This window comes from Ambystoma mexicanum, chromosome 1q (assembly GCF_040938575.1).
Source record: "Ambystoma mexicanum isolate Mex_15411 chromosome 1q, UKY_AmexF1_1, whole genome shotgun sequence".
Taxonomy (NCBI): Eukaryota; Metazoa; Chordata; class Amphibia; order Caudata; family Ambystomatidae; genus Ambystoma; species Ambystoma mexicanum.
This window is the reverse complement of record NC_090922.1, coordinates 151028254-151049967: the sequence shown is the minus strand read 5'-3', so window position 1 is coordinate 151049967 and position 21714 is coordinate 151028254. Positions and strand designations below refer to the sequence as shown.

The window sequence follows — 21714 nt, the reverse complement described above, 5'->3', positions numbered from 1 at the left end:
CGTTACTTTGCTACCCAAAATCTCCTTCTGAACAAGGCTGGTGGGGAGTAGTGTAGCTCCCACTGCTAAGCAGTCTGGCGGATTGACTTGTCTTCTCCAGGATTATAAGGTCAGAATTTAAAAAACAGTTCAGCACTGTCACTAGATGACTACTAGTGGCTAAAGTTCCTGCTCAACCCCATACTACTACGAAACGTGCAGTGATCCCATTCATGAAGGTGAATCGGACACAGTCTGACAGATATACCTCTGCCGCTTTTGGAAACATTGACCAAAGGAAGGCAATTTTCATCAAGAGGGGTGTAAACTGGAATGGAGGCAATCCTCTCAACACTCGTACTTTGGTACCAAAATAAAAGAATGTCCAGACAATGTTTTACAAAAGTAGGATCTTTAATTAAACTAGCACAAATGCGCACCACAATTAAAAAACTACCAGTCCACCCCTTTAAGAGAAAACACAGAGAAATCTGATTTTGGAAAAAAGGGCACTCTAGGTTGTAGACGGGGTGGTAAGGCAAAAGTTTAGCCGCAAAATGTCGAAGTTAATGAACATGTCTTTCAAAAGCTAAAACAGGGGGGCTTAAATGTCACTAGGATGCTTTAAAGTGCACAAGGAGGTCATGGCTTCTTCAAATACCTTTAGGTTCTTGTCTATGGTGCTCAACTGCATAAAGCCTGGCTTCTAGGTACTTTACCACAGTTGAGCTGATGTTAGGATCGTCGAGTTGTTCTTTTCCAATGGCGAGTCAGCATCAAAATGGGTTGAGTCTTGGGCTCTCAGTGGATCGTGTTGGAGTTCTAGACAGGTAGAGTAGGTGTCTTTCAGCGCGTCGATTTGGTGGGGGACCTTGGTACACTGTTCCATTCATAACTATTTATTGGGATAAGCACAGAATGAGACATACATGCTGCAGATCAATGGAAGCAGTGCAATACATCTACCAGAACATTTACCAATTAAAACCTTGAATAAGTATAATTTTAGTTACCCCAAGCCTTCAAACTAAAGTCATCTCAATATACAGTTGTGGATGAAAGAGTGTACCAAAGTCTCCTTAGTAACACCAAAAGTAGTAACTATTCTGAACATACACCAAAGAGACAACTATTCAAATTGGTGAGTTGTTCTCCATTGATCATTCTTCTCATCCTTAAACAAGAAGAACAAGAGAGGAAAATACTGTCCCCTGATTCAAAGTTAAATAAGCTCACCTAATTATGGCAAGAATCCACTCCTTGTTCTGAATTCAATAGTGTCCCCCTGTAGAAAGTCCGAGGTGTACGGTCTGAAACATGTTGGGGTAGATGTCCTTCAAAGAAAAAATTGAATAGTTGAGAATTTTCTAAGAGGATAAAAAAGGTTTTGGGAGACCTTTTTAATTTAACATGAAATATGTTCTATAATACAAAATTCTTCACAACAGAAATGTATATTTTTTTAAAATTGAGGAGAACCCTGAGTAAAAAGGGTTGTACGTGTCCTCCATGAACATTGTTAACATCTGCATACATGAAGATGGTTTCACAACATACTTAAATCCCACTGATCATAAACAAGACTTCTGTACTTTGAGAGACCTTGCTGAACTTCACAAATATGTAGTGACCCTAACTGCTCCTCTAATTTTATATATTAGAAGGTGCATGCTTGACTTGTATAGCAGCATTCATTGGTCGACAGACAAAGAATTGTGACCTGCAGGTGACAGTAGGCCTTGATATCTGGTCCACAAAGAAGACATTCCCCTCGGTGGCCTTAATGGATCCAGCTTCAGAATGTTTAAGGGAAAGAGAATAATCATTCAAACACCCTGATGGTTAAAAATAAATACTGTACTGATACCCTTTTCAAAGTATGAGAGTGATCCCACCTTGGCCCTGCACTGCACTAGCGAAAAGAAATAACCTCTGTGTTATGTGCACTATTTTTGCCCCGGGTGGCGTTGGGTTAGAGAAAGGGAGTGCAAAAGATATAACCTGTTTAGTTGTTGGTGTACTTGTGCACTGCAAAGTGGATCGGTGAATACATATGTGTGCAAATGTATTGTTGTTAATCAACTCTATAATATCAGCAAGTTGTTAGTACAACATAACTTGGAAGAAGAAAAGAACACAGTAACAATTTTTCATGCATGTTCTATCATACTCCTCCTTGACTCTCTGACAAGCAAGGCACGTCAACGTTATTACCCATGGCAGGAGGCGCTATACAATTGCAAGATAACATAATACACCTTATATGTTTTGCTGATGGGGCAGTCACTTAACAATCACTGCCTCCGTGAATACTGTATGTCGGAGTAGTTTCTCTGCACATTTGCAGTGGGACATATCTCCTTGTTGTTGCACCGTACTAGTGTTTATAATCCTGTTTCTTAAGCAGGGTATATTAGTCTTAGTGGTCCTCGCAACAATCATTGGAGAATCCATATTGTGGGCAACAATACATGGTAAAAAGATAGAACGATAATGTAATTGAACAAGCAAAGTGTAAAAACGTGAAACAGAAACCAAACGAGTTAACAGAACAAATAACGGTTGCTCTTACAGCGATCCACCCAAGTTGCCAGTGATTTGCTGCATGGTTGGGAGGCCTTTCCTTTTTGGGGTCATGTCCTAAATAAAGAAGTGGGGGGACTCATTAACAAACACAATTGGATGTGTCGTCGCCAGAAATTAGCATGTCAAGGTGAAATATGCACAATTCATTGAATCGGCTTTGCTTAACCACCTAACTTGCACGGGACAAATGGCATTTGTCTTTCATAAAATCAACACACACACAAAATCAAGAGAGGTTATGTTCTTCTAATAGTGTTTTTGAAAACATTTAAAGGTGTCCATGTTTTAAACTCCACGAACCAATACCAATGTTTTGCCTGGAACTTGCAGTACCGAAATGGGACACATCACCTTTAGTTGTTGGTTATTTTTCATCAAGTTATATAGTGCAGTGGTGAAGCCCAGAGGTTGGTGTTAATTCATTAATTCAAAGAAGACACTCAATGTTTCTCATTTTTTCTGAGGGGGACTGAGTCCACCCTCAGGAAAAAGTAGGTAGACTCCGTACACCCGGATGACCCTTAACTTGAGCCCTGCTTTCATTTCCAATTCACCAAAGCCCATCTACCCAGATAGGTGGAGGCTAAGAATCATCTGGCCATGATATATGGACTGCCCTCGGACTGCCCTAGCTGGCAATAGGCCCATGGCCATACCAAAAACGCAAAATGCTGATGTTGGACAGTTTTTGGGGTCGAAGTGGGCCACTTTTCTGGCCAATGTGGGGCAGTTTGATGACTTACTTCACTATGTGACTAGTTTCGACCAGTGTTGCTCAATACATATGCTTTAAAATGTACAATTTGAATCACATGTTATTAAAAAAAACTCCCCCTTAGGTACTATTCAGTGTCAGAAAAGGAATAAATTCCCATTTGCAATTGTGGGCTACTATTTCGTTGGTGCCCGAGACAATTGTATGTCCCAGTCCGACCCTGGATATAAACAGAAACCCTTACTCCTGTGCTATCCCTCCCAGGCATTGAAAGTAGTATAGAATCTACACGGCCTTCTCGAGAAAATTGTTGTACTGATGAAGGCCCTCTTTTTGTTTCTGCCCAGCTCAATAGGACCCTGCTTAGGGGCATCGGCACTCCTTTCCATCCAACATACACATCTCACCCAAATTCTTTCCGAGGGAAAGCACACTGCACCAGATCTTTCATTTGTTTTGTTGTATTTATATAGTGCTACAAACCCTGAGGCATATGCTCATTTATCGACCTCGAAAGATGAAAGGCTGAGTATGCAGGTCGGGATTCGAACCTGCGTTTGCAGGCTCTGCATGGATTTGATATTTTTAGAAGTAGCCTAAAGTGTGTCAATTGTCAGCAGTTCATCTTTCATCTTTGTGTACATAGGAGCCATAACACCCCATTGCAGATTCAAATCCCCACGAGTCTCTCACGATCAAAATTCTCTGTGCCAGCGCCTTACCAAGAGTGGATCCTTGTGTTGCCACAGGTTGGGCATCCCCAGACAGGCTAACCATGGACCCCTGAAATAGATAATTGCACGTCCATTGTTAATCTTGTCACCCCACTTTGGCTTATGGCTGAAAGTAATACCTATGGTTTAAGGACCTATATTCTGATGGATAATGACTGATAAAAACATATTGCACAAACATAATGGGCTTTATATTCAACTTGGTTGCTGCAGCACCAATACTTAAGCTGCCCTTTGGGACTATAAGAGAGAAGGAGACCACCTAGATACTATCTTGAATCATTCAGCCATTTATATAAGGGAATCACAGACTCTTGGGGGCCGATTTATGGAATATTTGCGCCGATGAAAGTGAATTTGCACTGCTGAAAAGTGACTTTGAACTGCCAACACAAACCCTGATTTGCCTGGGCTTTGCACTGCACAAATTCACTTTGCACGGTTCCATGAATCATGGTTTGTATCGGCAGTGCAAAGTCACTTTTCAGCAGTGCAAATTCACTTTCAACCTGGCAAATATTCCATGAATTAGGCCCTTGGTGTCTTAACGATAGTCTGGGCCTGATTCATGGAACGTTTCCCTATGGGATTGCACCATTATAAAACACGTCCATGAATCAGGCCCTCTTTTATTAAAATGACAGGCTGTGGGGGCGTGTAACATGTGATTACCAATTAGCAATTAGTGGGTCTCCTTCTAGCCCCACAATTAAACAACTGATAGCACACTGAAATAGCATGATAACCCAATTATTCATTTTATTATACAAATATTGTATTAACTCCCTAAGATTTAAAAGTGGGGTATTTTCGAGAAATTAAGGCTTTATATTTAAGTACTTAAAAAAGTCTGGGGGTAGCTTACATTGCCTCAACAGTTCCTCCAATGTAAGAATCACACAACGCTACATAAGTTGGCCTAATCTTTTAGTGGCCGCTTCCCCACAAAGTTGTGTTGTAATAAATAAATAGAGCCGACGAATCTCCATTGCCCCACCATGAGGTAGATAGATTTGGATCATTTGGGGGTTTTGTATAGCATCCTCATCATATGTCACATTTTCATGAATGCCAATAAACATAACACATGTATTTATTTATAAACGCACTAAACACCTAGGCATCGGGGTGCTGGTTACAAAGGTTACATGGATTAGTTACAAAGATAGAGAGTCAGTAGTTGGTTGGCAGCGTTCAGTCTTTCGAGTGGTAGTGAACCCTGAGCAAAGAGCAGAGTGTTGAGGTGTTTCCTAAATGTCCAATAGGATTGTTCTGCTCTTAGCACAGGGGGCAGCGTATTCAGAGCCATAAAAAGAAGCGCAGAACGTCAATGTCGTAAAACCCCCTCTGATGCCTCTCTCTCGTCGTATAAGTCCGCTGTGAAGCTCTATGAGAACCATTTGTTGAAAGCTAAAGACTAAACAGTAAATGCTGTGATTGAAACAGCCACATCCAAGCCTAGGGAATTGTTTAAAGTGCTCTCAGAATTAAAAGGCATCCCAGTAGATTTGCTTCGCAAAGCAAATAATGCGTGGTGTCAACATATCCATGACTGCTTGGCCCAGAATATCAAAACACATCAACAAAATATCTTGGATAAACTTAAGCTACTACAACCTTATGACATGGAAAGCCCCTCTGTCCCCCCCTTCACATGACCATGACTTCCCCTGCTTTTCCTTTCGGGAGGTCTCAGAAAGCGATGTTCAGGAGGCCATACTTAAGTTGCAGCCAACATCATGTAAAGGAGATTGTTTTCCTGCCTTGCTTTTCCAAGACTTTCAGAGCTCCCTACTGCCCTGGGTAATCACTCTAGTTAATCGTTCCTTTGCTGAAGCTTTTGTTCCAGATAGTATCCAGTGACCCCTGTAATTTCGGCCCAATGACAAACGTCCCATTCTTATTGAAAATGTTTGACAAACTTTCAACAAACCAATATCAAAGTTTTGTGCAGCAAAATACCATTCTTGATAATGGCCAGTCTGGTTTCCGGGTGAATCCAACATTATTGAGATCATTGATAGGGGCGGACAGGCCTTGTTGCTTCTTCTCAATCTGTCAGCCGCTTTTGATCTGGCTGATCATGCCATCTTGGCCGCCAGATTAGTCCAAGTGGGCGGGTGCTTAATCTCCACAGCCAACTGGCTCAGATTGTTTCTTGATCCTCGCACTGTCTATTTGACTAAGGACAATGCACATTCCCAAAAAGCAGTCTGGACCTGTGGGGTTCTGCAGGGATCCTGTTTGTCACCTTTATTATTTAACCTCAACATAAAACCCCTGTGTGACCTACTCTCCTTGGGTGTACGATTCGCTAATAACGCAGATGACACCCAGATTGTGTTTGAACTCTCATGCATCTACAAAAAAGATCTTGGAACGATAAATACCATCTTCAACACTATTCAATCTAGGATGACTAGAAACTCTCTGACCTTAAATGATAAGAAAACTGAACTACTTATCTTGGGTACACAGACAAAACTCAAATGTCTTGATCCATTTTACAGCAGCTTTGTGATTGAAGGAAATGTTATTAAGGTATGTGAAGACACTGGGGGTCTATTTTGACCCTCATCTTTCCTTTAAGAAACATTTTCTTCACCTTAAATCCTCCTGTGCTTACCATATTCACCTACTGTGGCAAATCCGTCCATATCTCTCCAAGAGCAATAGGGCTACGATCGCGGCTGCTATCATAAATACTAAGCTGGATTATTGCAATAGCCTCCTCATTGGATCCTCTCAGGCAAATGTAACAAATCTTCGGTGATCCAAAATAGAGCGGTCTGGGCCATCTGCGGCATTAGTCGACGTACACATATCACCAAAGGATGCAGGAAACTATACTGGCTACCTGTTAGCCAAAGAATCAGATTCAAAGGCACTATGATAATTCATAATTGCTTGACAGGCAAATCTCCCAGTTATCTCACATCTAGAATCCTTAGAGTTCCCTTTCACCAAACTCTTTGCTCCAATAAGGACATCCTTCTACAGCACCCTCGAGTCCTGTTGCAGAAAATAGGTGGCTCATGCTTTCATGCTTGCGGTCTGTACTTTTAGAACCACCTCCCACCTTCTCTCAAGAGTTGTGAGTCAACAGCTAACTTCAAAAAACAACTGAAGACACACCTGTTTGACTTAGGACCAGGCTAGACTCCATCGAATAACCAGCCCTTATCCTTTACTCCATTATGACTCTTTCTGTTTTTTCGTTGATACTGTCATGTGAGTGCTTAGAGACCTATGTGTGTAAGGTGCTATACAAAAAGTTGAATAGATAGATAGATAGATAGATAGATAGATAGATAGATAGATAGATAGATAGATAGATAGATAGATAGATAGATAGATAGATAGATTCCAGTATTTGTAGGCAAGGAATGAGAAACTTGAGCCACCTGCTCTCTTTAGATTGTATCTTGGGGTGTTCAGCTTGTGGGTATTTGTGGATCGGAGGGTCTGGCGAATTGCAATTTGTTAAATTTGAGTGACAGATAGGCTGAGGCCTCATTGGTTATGCATTTGTGAGTAATGGCTAATGTTTTGAAAATTATGCACTCTCTAACCGGGAGCCAGTGAGCCTGTTTTCTGGCAGCAGATATATGCTCACACTTTGGGATGTTAAGTGCAGCTCTGAGGGCATTGTTTTGTACTACTAGTAATTTGTTGATTTTCTGGGTGGATGTACCTGTAAAGAGGGAGTTACAGTAGCCAATCCATGAACCAATAAGGGCCTGTGTGATATCTAGGCAGCTGTCAGAGGAGAAAAATGTTTAGTAGTTTTGTAGTGTATGCAGCCGAGGAAGCAATGTCATTGACCTGTTGCGTCAGTGAGAGAGTGGCATCAAGGTGAATGCCTAAGTTCTTAGCATAGTTCTATACTGGGATTATGAACCCATCGATGGACAATGAACTGTAGGAATTGTCCAATAATCCTTTTCCCTTAAATTCACTAAATATAAATTCCCCCAGCCTATAAACTCTTTCTTCAAGCTATGCAATCGGTGAGATTGACCCATTTCCATGGGTAAGAGCTCTATAAATTGACAGACAAGAGCAACCCAGGTTTTAAGCTGAATAACTGGAAATTCACAAGCTCCCTTCCACCACTCACAGCTTACTTCTTTATCTAATATGTTGGGAATTTGCCTCTACTTATAAAATATGGCAAAACCTCCTTCAGCCTCCCACGCTCAATCAGTGTGAAATGCATTGCAAGGGCCTGAAATACGTGTAATGATTTTGGAAGAGTTCTAATTTTCAAGAGATTTGTGTACTCCATTATTGAAATCGGATGTTTTGACAATTAGGACGTGTGCCACTCTGCTCACTATAGCTCCCGTTATAGATGGATTTTAATATACGTAATGACCCGCTAGAATGGCAAGTTAGTTTAGGGCCTGGAAAATCTGGTGTATTCCAGTACATTGGGGTCATTACGAGTTGGGCAGTATTCAGTGGTAAATCCACTGAACTACAGCACAACTGAATTACTGTTACCGCCACTTTGTTCCTGCACCACCATACTCGTAATGAGGCCCATTGTCCGGGCCTTGGCAATATTTAGATGTAACCAACTTCGTGAGAAAGTCAGCCGCACACTACAAAAGCTTTAGGATTAGCTGAATGGGATTTGAGGACTACAACACTAAATTGTCCACGGTTACAGGTCATTTGGTCGAAAATAAATGGTCGACAGGACAAATGACTGGACAGCTTGTCCACATATGGAGCAGGTTACATTGCTTTGTATGCAATGAAAAAATTCCCTCTTCCAGCTTAATTCTCGAGAAAACGACTATGTATGGATCTAAAAAGTAGCTGGAGACAGCGGGCCTCATTACAAGTTTGGAGGCAGCCATGCTTTTAATAAGGGCACGGCTGCCTCCAAACTAGGGTCCGGGTTCCCTGAATGGGGAAATACCGGGCCATTCCGACCGAGGAGGGCCCGCTATTTCCCCATTCAAGGAACCCGAACCCGGTACATCCCCATTCCCATTAGATCCCCCATAGGGCTCAATGGGAATGGGGAGCAATTAGAACACTGTCTCCACTCTTGTAGGACATTTCCCTTTTACCGCAAGACATGTGCATTCGATATAGAGGGGTCTATCTGGACAACAAAGCCATTGATAGAGTATCCTCTTCCTATGTCGCAGGAAAACGTGTCCATGCACCTTTCACGCCCTCAAATGTAGAAAGTAGACAATTACTACATTTAGAAACTACAAATTACAACATTTCGAATATGTATCTGTCTCAATAGAACTTTCTCATGTGCAGCTATACACTGCGAGAATATTCTACCGCTTCATTAGGAACAGATGCACATTGCATTTTTTTAGGTATGTATATATTTTGGTTAAATTAGTTACATCTATTTTTAAAAACAAATCTTGACGCATATTCTAAGTTTGAATAGAATATTTATGTGTTAAACTTCTTGAATTTCATAATGTGTAATTTGGTGGTATCTTTTAATGATGTACTTGTATGGAAAACCTTTTTGTCCGAATCCAGGATGTATTGTTTTTTGTGAGGGTCAAGCTTTTTTTATGTTTGTACATTTTTTCATGTTGTTATATAGTTAAATGTTGATTCTGTACAAGCCTCGGGTGCTCCTAATTTATGAAACTGAAGACATTCCTTAAATAAATGCAGGCATATACGGAATGCGCCATAATTTCGAGCAGCTCGAAATTGAAGTGGACGGATGAGCTGCCATTTTACATGACAGGTTGTACAGCAAGATAGATTCCCCTTCGACACCAGCGCTTTGTACGGATGCGGAGACCGGGAGCCTTGGTTCTGTGAGGCAGACACTAATGGGTTTTTAATTCAGCTTCCCATAAACATGCCTAGTCATCGTATTTTCTGCCTAGAAATGTTTTCTTTCGGAATGCTAGGTTGTAAAGGATGTGATTTTTCAGGACATTTCCTGCTTCAGATAGATAAGACCGCGAGATTCTCGGTGTGACTCATCTCTTCTGGGGGGAAACAGGCGGTCAGTACCCCTCCGGAGCCTGGAAAATGCTAAAACTAGGAACACATGGCACTGGTTAGAAGACAGGGACCTGGAAAAATGTGCTATGCCTGCGCCATTCAGTTCATCGGGACTCTATGGTTCACTTAACCCCGCTGGGCTGCCCTCTGACCTTTAGCCTCCTCAACTGAGTCGTCCTTCCTTGGTCTAGCTGATATTTTTTTAAGTGACGTATTTAGATGCTGAAATCAGCACCACAAAGTTATCCAGGTTAGGTCACAAACACAGACTCAAGTCGCGACCTATGTGTCGCTCCACGACCTGAGGTCAAATCCACAAATCAGATGATGTAGTCTTACACTGATACTGAAATGCGAGTCGTGATATAGAAGTTTAATTTTTCAAACGTTTGAGAACATTCTACCGTTTGTTTTTTGTTGCTCAATTCAATCTGTTTACTCGCAACTATCGCCACAGATCGAGAAACAGGTTGATTTAATGTGGCAGCCGTTTTGAAAAAAAATATCTTTGTTGATTGCAATTAAATGCGGCCAGAATTCGGTTGTTTAATTTGAAGAAAGCCTATAGTCCTAATGGATGGACACAACAAATAACTCCCAGAATTACACTACCATCTTTATATTGTCTTGTCTCCATGTTAGTCTACTTGTTGTCTGATGTGAAGCCCTGATGCCTGAGGGCGACCAGCTTGATACAAATAAATAAACAAATAAATAAATATATAAATAAACAAAGATTCACGTTAACGGCAGATCCTTGTGAAATGGAAGTCGTTGTTTCAGACAGCAAAGAAAGATCAGGGTTGCTTTCTTTGCAACGGGTGCACTTTGTTTTAACAAAACGGGCTGTAAAGGCCTTTCTGAAATAGCGAAAGTGTGCCTCTAAAGTTGTAGGTACAATTCATGAGGTCACTATCACATGGACACTGAAAATATTAACAAGATTACTCGCTTATCCAGAAATGGATGGTGGCTTTGAATGAAACCAAAACTGAACTGATAACATCAGGGCTGGACTGGCCTATATGATACTCTGGAGATTTCCCGCTAGGCCTTGACACTCTGGGCCTCTTTGGGTTGCATTTCCAAATGTTCCCATAGTAAAAGGGTTGGGCTTAGTGAAAATGTGTAAAATGGGGCCACTTTGATCATTATTTCCAGGGCCTCTTTTGGTTCCCAGTTCACCCCTGGATAACAGCAGGTACAGCAGTTCAGCTCAGAAAGCTTGGTTTGAACTATAATAACGTTATGAGAGCAGGCTGCACCATTGCTACTCTGCCTAAAGTAAAAACTCTGGAGGTCTTCTGGATCAAGAGAGGACTAGGAAGGCACATGTTAACCATCTGGTTGCCTCTTCCTCCTATTGCATTAAGTTGTTAAGCCAATTGAGACCCTAGTTGACCAAGAAGAGTGGCGCCATTACCACTAGAACCATAATTGGAGCCACATTTGATTATTGTGGAAGTTTACTTAGTGAATTGGAAGAGGCAAATTATCCAAGCTCCTAGTCATTCAAAACAACGCTGTACATGCAGTCGAAGTTATTGGGAAGAGACACCATATCTCTCAGGCCAGGAGAGTGCTCCACTGGTTTCTGGTGGAGGCAAGGAATTCCTTTCACCTTCTCTGCCTGACACATAAATGCCTTTTTGGTCAAAGTCGAGCCTAGCTATCAGAAAGGTTTCTTGGTTGCCTTGTGGAAGGACTCTGAGATCGAACAACACCTTCCTTTTAACTCTGCCAAGAACTAAACTGACTTTGGTCAGCTAGTGTGCATTCCACTGTTCTGCACCCAAACTTTGATATGCTCTTCCGCCAGACCTAAAGGGCTCTGTTTCATTGGATTGCTTAAAATGGCCTTGAAGATGCACTTATTTGCCTGAGCCGTTCCCCTATCCGCTGAGCCTCTTTGATTGCTTCCAGAATAAATAAAAATGTCAGTTTTTTGTTTGTCTTGTCTTGTTAGTGCTCTGATGCCTCCGTGCTTGCTATCTTCAGTGCTATATAAATAATGACAAATAAATTGAAAACAAATACAGGCTAAGGGCATATAAGTGTTTCTCAGTAAACCAAGACAAGGATACCAGAATTTATTTTGAAGGTGAGATTGTATTTGAGAATAGGCTATTTTATCAATTATTTTCAGCAAGAAAGGGGCAGTGGTTATTGGGCAGTAGTTTGTGGGGAATCCAGGAAAGTATTTATTAGAAGAGGGGTCACTGAGGCTTCCGTTATACTGGTTGGCACGGTATTCGTACTGAAAGAGACATTAACAAATTTAGTGATGATGGGAGTTAGCATAGGGGCACTCAATTTGACTAGGTGAGTTGGGAAACTGTCTCCTTTGCAGTTGGAGGGTTTTAATTTGGAGATAATGGGCCTCATCGCAAGTTGGGCAGTATTCCAGCGTATTTTCCGTCAAGCACTATTTGCACTAACACCACGCTGTTTGGCAGATACAACGCCAGATCATGAGTCGGCGTGCACACAGCCATAGTGTTAACGCAAATAGCACCCAGTGGAAAAAGTGTTGAAGAACTTGCAAATCCAGCGCACATTGCGTTACCGCCGAGCTGTGGCGCTAGTAGCGTTTGCTATTAGTGTGCACTATTAGCGCCGCAGGAAACGCGTCACTGCCGGAATGGGAAATAAAGTGGCGGCCATCTTGGAAATCACAATCCGCCGAAAAATGCAGCCCCTGTAACCCATCCACTCCTCCAAAGCTTGGAAAATGTCACAGGTGTAACCCATCCACTCCTCCAAACCTTTGAAAATATCACAGGAACGTACCAGGGGCAAATCACCCTTGGACAGGTTGCGAAAACCCAAGTTCACAGACCAGGAGCTTGCCGTACTTGTTGAGGAGGTATTGGGATATCAAGAAGATCTATATGGCTCCCAGCAGTGCAAGACAAGTGCACAGCGGCGAGCACAGATCTGGAGAAAAGTGAGCCAGAAGGTGTCAAAAGTGGGACGTGTGCCCAGGGATGGGGAGGATTGCCGCAAGCAGCTGAATTACTTGCGGGCCTGTGTCTGTGGTCTCCTGGCCCAGCACGGGAGTGAGAGCATGGCAACTGGAGAAGGGCCAGGACCACCACCTCCCGAGTTAACACCCTGGTAGGAGCAGATGACCACCCTGATTGACATGGGCCCAATTGAGGGAGTTGGCAGAGCGGAGGCTGGCACCATACCCAGGATGTTGCAGGTGAGTCCCCCACCCCTGAAAACTACATAATCATGTTAGGCCAACCCCTCCAATCCCAGTATGTGTTTTCAATATGTGTGATGCACCACAGTCACCGATTAGTGCCCCCTCGTACCACCGTACCCTAGCGCCCCCATGTACCCTAAGTACCGAAAGTGTATCAAATTAAGCCCCAAGGGAAAGGCATTCATGGGCATGGCTCAGCAACATGATGTGTGTGTATCAAAGCCGCCCACCCCCGCACAGCGACATGGGAGCTGTGCATTCACAACAGACATCTGAAGATGTCACACCAACATGTCCAAGCAGTGTCCCTCTCTTGTAGCACGTTCCACCAATCACAACATGGGGACTGAGTAATGTGCAATGGGCAAACATGATAAAAAATGTGCCCTAACCCACTGTAAGGTATGAAATGCATGATACAAATTTAAGCTGCCTCAGCTCATACTATACCCTATGTACCCCACAGGCAAGCAGCGATCATCACAGGGCAAAGATGATGGTGAGCAAGCATCCACATCCGCCCGCAGGTCCCGGAGTGCATCAACCAGCACCACCACCCCCCACCCCCACACAGGGACCGGTATGAGAAGGAAATACACAGGACACATACTAGGTCACCCCACCAGATCCCACTCAGACCGGCGCAAAGTCCACAAGGCTGCACAGTGTCACCGCCACAAATGCGGGGAGCAACCACAGGCATTCAGGATGTGGAGGGAGCCACCAATGGGTCTAACTCGGATGAGGGCCACACAACCACTGCGTTATGACACACTGCACTGGTGTCCTCACCCAGCCACAGTGCCACATATGAGATGGGTAAACCCCAAGGGAGCACGGAGCAGGTGTCAGTGGAATCACACACTCCCCATGTACCTGTACATGTACGTTGTGCCCGCACACCCGTGCCTGACGTGGACACACCTTCCTTTGGTTCCCCTGAAGGCACCCCCTCCAATCGCAGCAGCCCCATCATAGATGCCACCATGTCCCCCAACAGCACCCCTGCTGCTCCGCGCAGACCTGTCAGTCCATTTGCCACTGTACCTGCTGTAATGGGGCAGCTGGATGTGATGGAGGCTCGATAGCTAAAAATTGAAGCCATGTCTGTTGAGCACAACCGCCACATCAAGGCAATAAGCTGTGCCATACGCAATGCTGCAAAGACCATTGCACATGATAATGTGCTCACCCGTAAGTGGTGGAGGGCTGCACAGTGGCCCTGACAGGATTTGGACAAAGAGTATGCGAGCTGTTTGAGCGTCAATCTGCACATGCTGAGCAGATGCGGGAGGCAAACTATCTGCTCCACCAGCAGTTGCAGTCCTCAGGAGCTATTCCATCTACCTCTACAACACCCACAGAGGGATCCCTGGAGGCTACGCCCAGGCGCCGTTCCCTGCGCAATCTCCCACACCGCTCACCAGAAGGACCTGGATGTAGGAAGTGGCCCCGACCATCATAGATGGATATAGCACAGTTGGGCCGAGGCCCATCCACATGGACACAACTACACTGTTTTTTGGGGAGTTCACAGGAGGGGGGTTGTGCTGGGGAGTTCACAAGTGGGAGGGGGGATTGTGTGCTGGGGAGTTCACAGAGGGGAGGGGGTATTGTGTCCTGGGGAGTTCACTGGGGTGAGTTCCGGTTCGTTCAACTAATAATACATTCTGTTCATAATGCATACAAAGTATGGACATTCATGATTGTGTGAAAGTGCTCTTTTTTACAAGTGAAATGTGATGCATGAACCCATCCATCAGCTAAAAAATAGTTGTCAATCAAGGCCTGTCTGGCCAACCTCCCCTCCCTCAACCCATCACTGTGTACATGTGCCACGGCTTCGGGCACTTTTTCATCATCACTCCCATCCCCAGGTGGCTGCCTATCAGCATCGGCGGGCAGTGGCACATGCCTGCAACAGCAAATGTTGTGAAGCATGGCACAGGTAAGTACGATTTTGCCAACTTCCTCTGGTGCATACATCAATGCCCCTCCCGTACGGTCTAGGCTCCGGAAGCGTTCCTTCAGCAGTTCAAATGCCCTTTCCACACAGATGCCTGTACGCCCATGGGCAATGTTGTATACCAGCTCAGATGGTGTGTGTGGATGACATACAGGGGTCCTGAGCCATGTGTACTGCGGGTATCCAGAATCACATGCAGGGCAGAGAATGCGGACATTAGGGCAGGGGTGGTTCAGTGGGTGTACAAGGCTCAGTCATCAGTGACATTGGCGGCAGAATCAAGTATGTGTTGAAAAGGTTCATGCTATCTCAGTGCAATGTTGGCATAAATCCTTCGCCTTCTGGGACATGCATGGGCTGAGGTTTACATGCAGCAGTGTATCAATTAATATGTGAATGCTTATGTGTGTCACACTCATGTAGTACACATACGCTATTTTCCATATAGTTATTTTCATTGTGGTGTGTGCTGTGCAAGGTGCAGCATTCAATCAATGGACTACTAACTGCATGCACCATCCCTGTGTCTAAATGCCACAATACTCGGTCTCTTTTTACTGGATGAGGGTACCCTTATATATGCATGTTCAGGCAACATGTTGTTAGGCCATGTGTCATGGCATTCGCTATGGCTGGAGTTGCATTTGCTACTTGGCACAATCATGTGCATTTGGCCAGGCATGTGATTGGCCAATCAGGGGTCAGTATTTCAGGGATGGTCATTGTCGTGACTCCAACTACTTGTTAAAAGTGGCTTTGTGGATGTGCCTACATTAGGACTTCATTGGCATGACTGTCTGGTGGCCAGGGTGGGATAGCTCTTCTGTGTCAGGGTGAGGAGTGGCACTGCGACACACACAAGATGCTTTGTGGTAGTTGGGCTTCCATATGTGACTGTGCTTTCACAAATGTGTGCCATTCAGACTGGGTGTGTTCTGCTGTGTTGAATGTGTGCAAGAGTTCACATGCGAGGCACATGCATGGAAATGTTGCAGTGTTAGTGCTGCCTGTGTCTCCTGCTGGCATGCAGGGATTCCTCTGTGTATGCCGCCCCGCCCAACAGATGTAATTTGGCATGCATTTCAGGCTAGATTTGTAATCACCTAAAATACATGTGTTTTGGCCTCAGTGCCTCTCCATGTAGGCTGGCAGGGTACTGTTGCGCAGGACCATGGAGTCATGAGTGGATCCTGGGTAGCGGGAGCAGCTGTGGGTGAAGATTAGGTCAGGGTTACACGTCATCTGCACGTTCATGGAATGGTAATTCTTATGGTTCATGTAGGCTGCCTCATGTTCCCAGGAAGCTACTAGTGCTACAATTGTGCAGCCCAAGACTGCTACGACGTTCGGGACTTGGGCAATGGCATGGAACTGGGCCTTGAGCTGATTGACATGTGCCTGTGTGGCTGGCAATGTAATGTGCTCATTGACATGGAGCAGCAGTGCATCCAGCACCTGTCCCAGCACGGCACTGAAGGTGGACTGGGCCATGCCATGCATCATGGCAATGCCAGTCCCGAGGTACAGAAGAACGGACACAAGCTTCACAAGTGGGAACACAGCAGTGCTGATGGCTATACGGCTGCCTATGCCAGCCTGGGTTGTGTCCAGCAACTGGGTGATAGTTGCCCTGTCCAGCTTGTACTCGGTCACCAGCGGCCCATCAGTCAGAGCCCAGGGTGTTGGCCTGACCCTGGGGTTGGCTGGCCACCTTGCTTTTGCTGGTCTCCTCCTCCTTCTGATCATCCCCATCAAACCCTGTTCTCCCAGGGCCTTGGGCTGGTTGGCAGTCCTCTGTAGCTCCAGGTGCAGCAGGTAGATGTCCACATCAAGGCTCTAGGCTCCAAATGGAAACATGGTGTTGGGAAGGGTGTGTTGTGCATGAGTGGATCCTTTGTAGGCCTCTGGTGTGCATTGTTTCACCTAGGCCCTTATTGCTGTCTGCACCCTGCTCCTGATGATGAAATGGCGTTGGGTGGGTGTGTTGCGCATGGGTGGGTGCTTTGTAGGCCTCTGTTGTGCATTGTTTTCACCTGGGCCCTTATTGCTGTCTCCTCCCTGCTCCTGATGGTGAAATGGTGTTGGGTGGGTGTGTTGTGCATGGGTGGGTCCTTTGTAGGCCTCTGGTGTGCATTGTTTTCACCTGGGCCCTTATTGCTGTCTCATGTGTTCTTTTACCTCCAGCATTTGGCCAGGGGTATTTTCGGCAGTTTTACACACTGGTTTTCTGGTGCAAATAACGCCAACGCCGGACTTGTGATGGCTCTGTAATAGCGCGTTTGGGTGCCGACGCTATTAGAGCCGGCGCTATTACAGCCGGCTGTACTACCGCCGGCTGCAATAGCGCCACCAGGATTTACAGTTGTGATCCGGTGGAGTGGTATTGGTGGTTCTAATACCGTTTCCGCCAGATTTAAGGGTTACCACTCAACTCGTTATGAGGCCCAATCTCTAGCACTTGGTCTTGGTTTACAGGAGTGAATTGAAATTGGGTGTTTACGTTATCATTGATTATTTCTATAGTTGGTAGAGGTGTGTTTTTGTTGGCCAGGAGCTTTCTTTCGGAGGCGATTTTGCTTTGGAGTTTTTGTATTTTGTAGGCTAACACATTCTGTATGGTGGTACACCATGCGTTTCTGGAGTTAACCGGTGTGGAGGATGGGATAGGATTTTCCAATTCTCTGAGTATTGTAGAGAGCTTTTAATAATTAGAGGAGGCATTGCTAATGTGGGTGTTCAGGGCATTGGCTTTGTGTGCTATAATCCCGGGAGGATAGCTCAGTGGCAACGTGCTTGCCTCGGAAGCAAGACGACATGAAGCAACACAGGTTTGATCCCCAGGTCCGTGCTTAGAAACCTCTGGGTATTTAAGCGCATTATAAATATGCAACTAGGACAACAACAAAAAAAAGAATCCTGTAACTGCGCCTTAATGCCCCCGGGCTGTGTGAGCGCTTTAAAAATGCAAATAAATAATGGCTGTTTTGTATCTTTTATTTGCTACTAAAAATGCGTTGGGAGAGTCGATGCTGAGAGTTTTTTTGTGGATGTGTTTCAGGGATTTTTTTTATATGTTTTTTTTAAATATTTTTATTTGTTTTTGGTAACAAAATATTAGTTTGCATCTTTACAAATTGATGTCACTGTGAACATTACATAGATTCTTAAAATACATTTGTCAAAGTACAAAACATTTTTCCAAGTTTCAATTTACAATATAAAAAATGTACTGGTTTACAACCTAGGTATTAAATACAATTCAACATGTGGCTCCATCCAAGCCTGAAAGGAAACAGAAAACACCAATGTAAGCACCAATATAGAATTTAAGAAAAATGTAAAATTTTCAGACAGTCTCTCTAGTACTGCCAGTTATGAGGTAGATCATTAAATAATAACCTTCTGTGAATCGACTAGTGCATCTGTGGTGACTTTCCTCATATACATTGATTTGTTTAGAGGCAGTAGGACTTTCTCAATCTTGTTGACAAGTCTCACTGTTGCAAGTATAATAGCATTTGACTGACCCCACATACAACGTAACCAAACCAGCTGACGCTCGTTGATCGAATGTGAAACCAAAAAAGGTCCCAGGCAGCAAGACCTCTCGTGGTCGAAATTTGGGCAATACATAAACAGATGTTCCAAGGATTCACGTTCTCCACTCTTGGAGCAAAACAGACAGCAAACCCACAGCCCCGATTCCCTGTAACCTGACCAGCTACCAATGTGAGAGCCAGTATGGACAAGGTCCAACCGAAACCTCATATATGTCCTGCTTGCAAGGAGATCGGGAAAACACAAGAGATAGGGCAGGCGGGGCAGAACAGCCTGTCGAAATTTCGCATAAGAGAGAAACGATGAGTAGCCTGAGATTAGACCCGCATTGCATGTCCTCATGCATTCCCAAGGAAGCAAATTTTAACCTTGCATGGACAATCAAGGAGATCCTGTTGCGTCATGTTCAAAGATTTTAAGATTGTCAACATGCGCAATTTGAATTCATGAATAGAGGCTGGATGTTCCTTGATAAGCAATAATCCAAATTGTTCATACAGAGAGTTGGCAGGAGGAGAGATCATTTTGTAGAAGGAATTTAACAACCGCCAATTATGTTTCTCTGCCAGAGAGTAGAGACCCAATTCATGGATGAGAATTGGATTAGGCAGGTAGCCCGGAAGGCCAAGTACCCTTTTCCAAATCCTACCTTGGAGGGAGTTAAGTAGCGGGCCAAGATTCACTAGGCAAATATCCAAGGCATAAAGTAGAATGGGCTCTACTTTCATAGTATAGTAGTGAAGAAGAGGGAGAAGCGAAAATCTACAGTACCTCGCAAAAATGATCCTCATTTGAACAGTTAGTTGGTCTAACTTGGAGGTCAACACAAGGCACCACCTGCTGACAGACATGCCATTTGACATTGAGTACCCCAAATAGGTAATTTCATCCTTCCTCATAATTTGATGTGAGTTCATGACATACTTGAATGTCATGTTTTTCTTTTTAGGTCCGAAAACTATGATGTGTGATTTAGCTGAATTGATGGTTAAGTTATTCAGGGTACAGTATTCGTAAAAGATGTTAAGTTTGTTTTGTAACCCAAATGGGACCTTGTCAAATAGAATGACGTCGTCAGCAAATGCCAACCAGTGGAGACGTAGCTTGCCTAAATTTACCGCAAAGGTATTTGTTCCCTCCCATATCTGCTCTATGTCGTTGAGATACAGATTAAAAAGTATCGCGGCGAGGTTGCAGCCTTGCTTCACGCCAATTCTTGTCGAATGTTGTCAGACAGCAAACCCGCCGGGTTGATACGCACCCTATAAGAGGTGTTCTGATGGAGCACTGCTATAATCGCAACCAACTCATGGGGGATGCCATATGACAGCATCTTCTGCCAGAGTCTATTTCTCAATACACTATCGAATGCCGCTGATAGGTCTAAGGATGCCATATAGATCGTCTCATTGGTGGAAGCGTGTGATGTAGCCAATAAATGGGCAAGAATTGAGGCATTTAGCTGCGTACCCATAGCTCTACGAAAACGGACCTGCATTTTGGAGAGGATCTTGGCGGTGTTAACATACGATTCTAATTCACACAAAATCAGCCATGCAAACATTTTTGCAGATATGTCAATTAAGGCTATTGGCCTGAAGTTTGCCAATTCGGTTAAGGCTCCCTTTTTGTGAATTGCGATTACAATTCCCGAGAGCCAGGAGGGAGGAATTTTCCCAGATTGGTAAATAGAGTGGTACCAGGGAAGCAAGTAACTGGCCCAAAAGTGCAGGTCGTCCTTGTAGACACAGGGCGGAAGCCCGTCAGGACCCGCAGCCTTAGAAAACTTCAGGGCTGCAATTGCCCATATGATGTCTTTGTTTACCCAAGGGCAAACAGACGGAAGTTACAAGTGCAGCGACACAGACTCCATCCTTTTGTGTATTTCTGGCAATTTGTATTTCATGAGGAAGAAAGACTTCCATTCCATACCCGAAATGGATGCCATCATTCGATTGTCGACCTTGCCCAAGGGGTTTCTTAAAATTGCCCATTGATCCCTTGTGTTTCTTTTGCATAGTAGTTCAACCATATGTTGATTTGCCAGGCTGTGAGCAGCAAATCGCAAAAGCTTCATCTTGCGCTTAAAACAGGCGGTAATGAAGTTTTTTTCCCTTTGTAGGTTTGCCACGCTCAACAGAGATCCTCTTAAGGACCGCGTATCGATGTTTTTTTGTCTTTTTAAGTTCGCCACCTCTGTCCAATATGGACAAACAGATTTTAGAGGCTTGATTACACTGCCTTCTTTACAAAGGCACACCAAGTGTATCCGAATCATCTTCAGATTTAAATCAATGAGTCTCTCCCTGTGCCATGGCGCCAGGGACTTATCACAAGGTACAACCAGATCGCGATTGACACGAAACGCCATTTTGCGACACATTGTGGGGTTCCATCTGACCGACAAGGTGTGTCTGTCACATTTAAGCAGGGCTAAAGATTCCAGATTTGTGTGTGCTTCAAGCCTCAGGTGTAGATAGGTGGTCAACATCCAATGGTCACTCAATCCCACATTAACAATTTGAATTGGATCGAGTAGGCCTGAACATGTGGTTGAGGCAAACACATAGTCAATAAGGGATGAGAAAGTGCCACGGTGCCAGGATGTTGTGGTTGACTCAGAGGAAAGTTGGATTGGATATATGCCCCATGCTTCGAGGAAAGAGGCCCATCGCTCACCTCTGGCCTGGGCTTGGCGAACATATGAAGATGCCTGGTTAGCAGACCGCTCAATGCCCTCCATTTCCAGGTACGAGTTTAAGTCACCCCCAATTATAATTTCATGGTTAGGACTATGGAGAGCCACATAGCCCAGAATTTGATTAAGCTCTTCCAGGGTCGAGTCCAATGAGACTTGACTCGGGTTCCAGTATATCGACATCAAAAGTAGGGGGGAAGTTTTGATGTTGTCAAAGGTTAGCTCGACCAGAATATAAGATTCCGTTCTTTCCAGAGT

The 21714-nt window shown here is 44.3% G+C and overlaps 1 long non-coding RNA gene across 2 annotated transcripts in view; it reads right to left on the bottom strand.

Annotated features, from left to right (window-relative positions):
• Window positions 1-397: 397 nt before the first annotated feature.
• Window positions 398-21714, bottom strand: part of LOC138525988 (uncharacterized) — a 150708-nt gene continuing 129391 nt past the window's right edge. The window contains exons 3-5 of one of the 2 annotated variants that reach the window (XR_011283460.1): window positions 2552-2619; window positions 1216-1313; window positions 398-874 (exon numbers count right to left, since the gene is read on the bottom strand). This is a non-coding gene — a long non-coding RNA (uncharacterized lncRNA). The remainder of the gene's footprint in view (window positions 875-1215; window positions 1314-2551; window positions 2620-21714) is intronic. The other variant, XR_011283461.1, reaches the window with a different exon arrangement.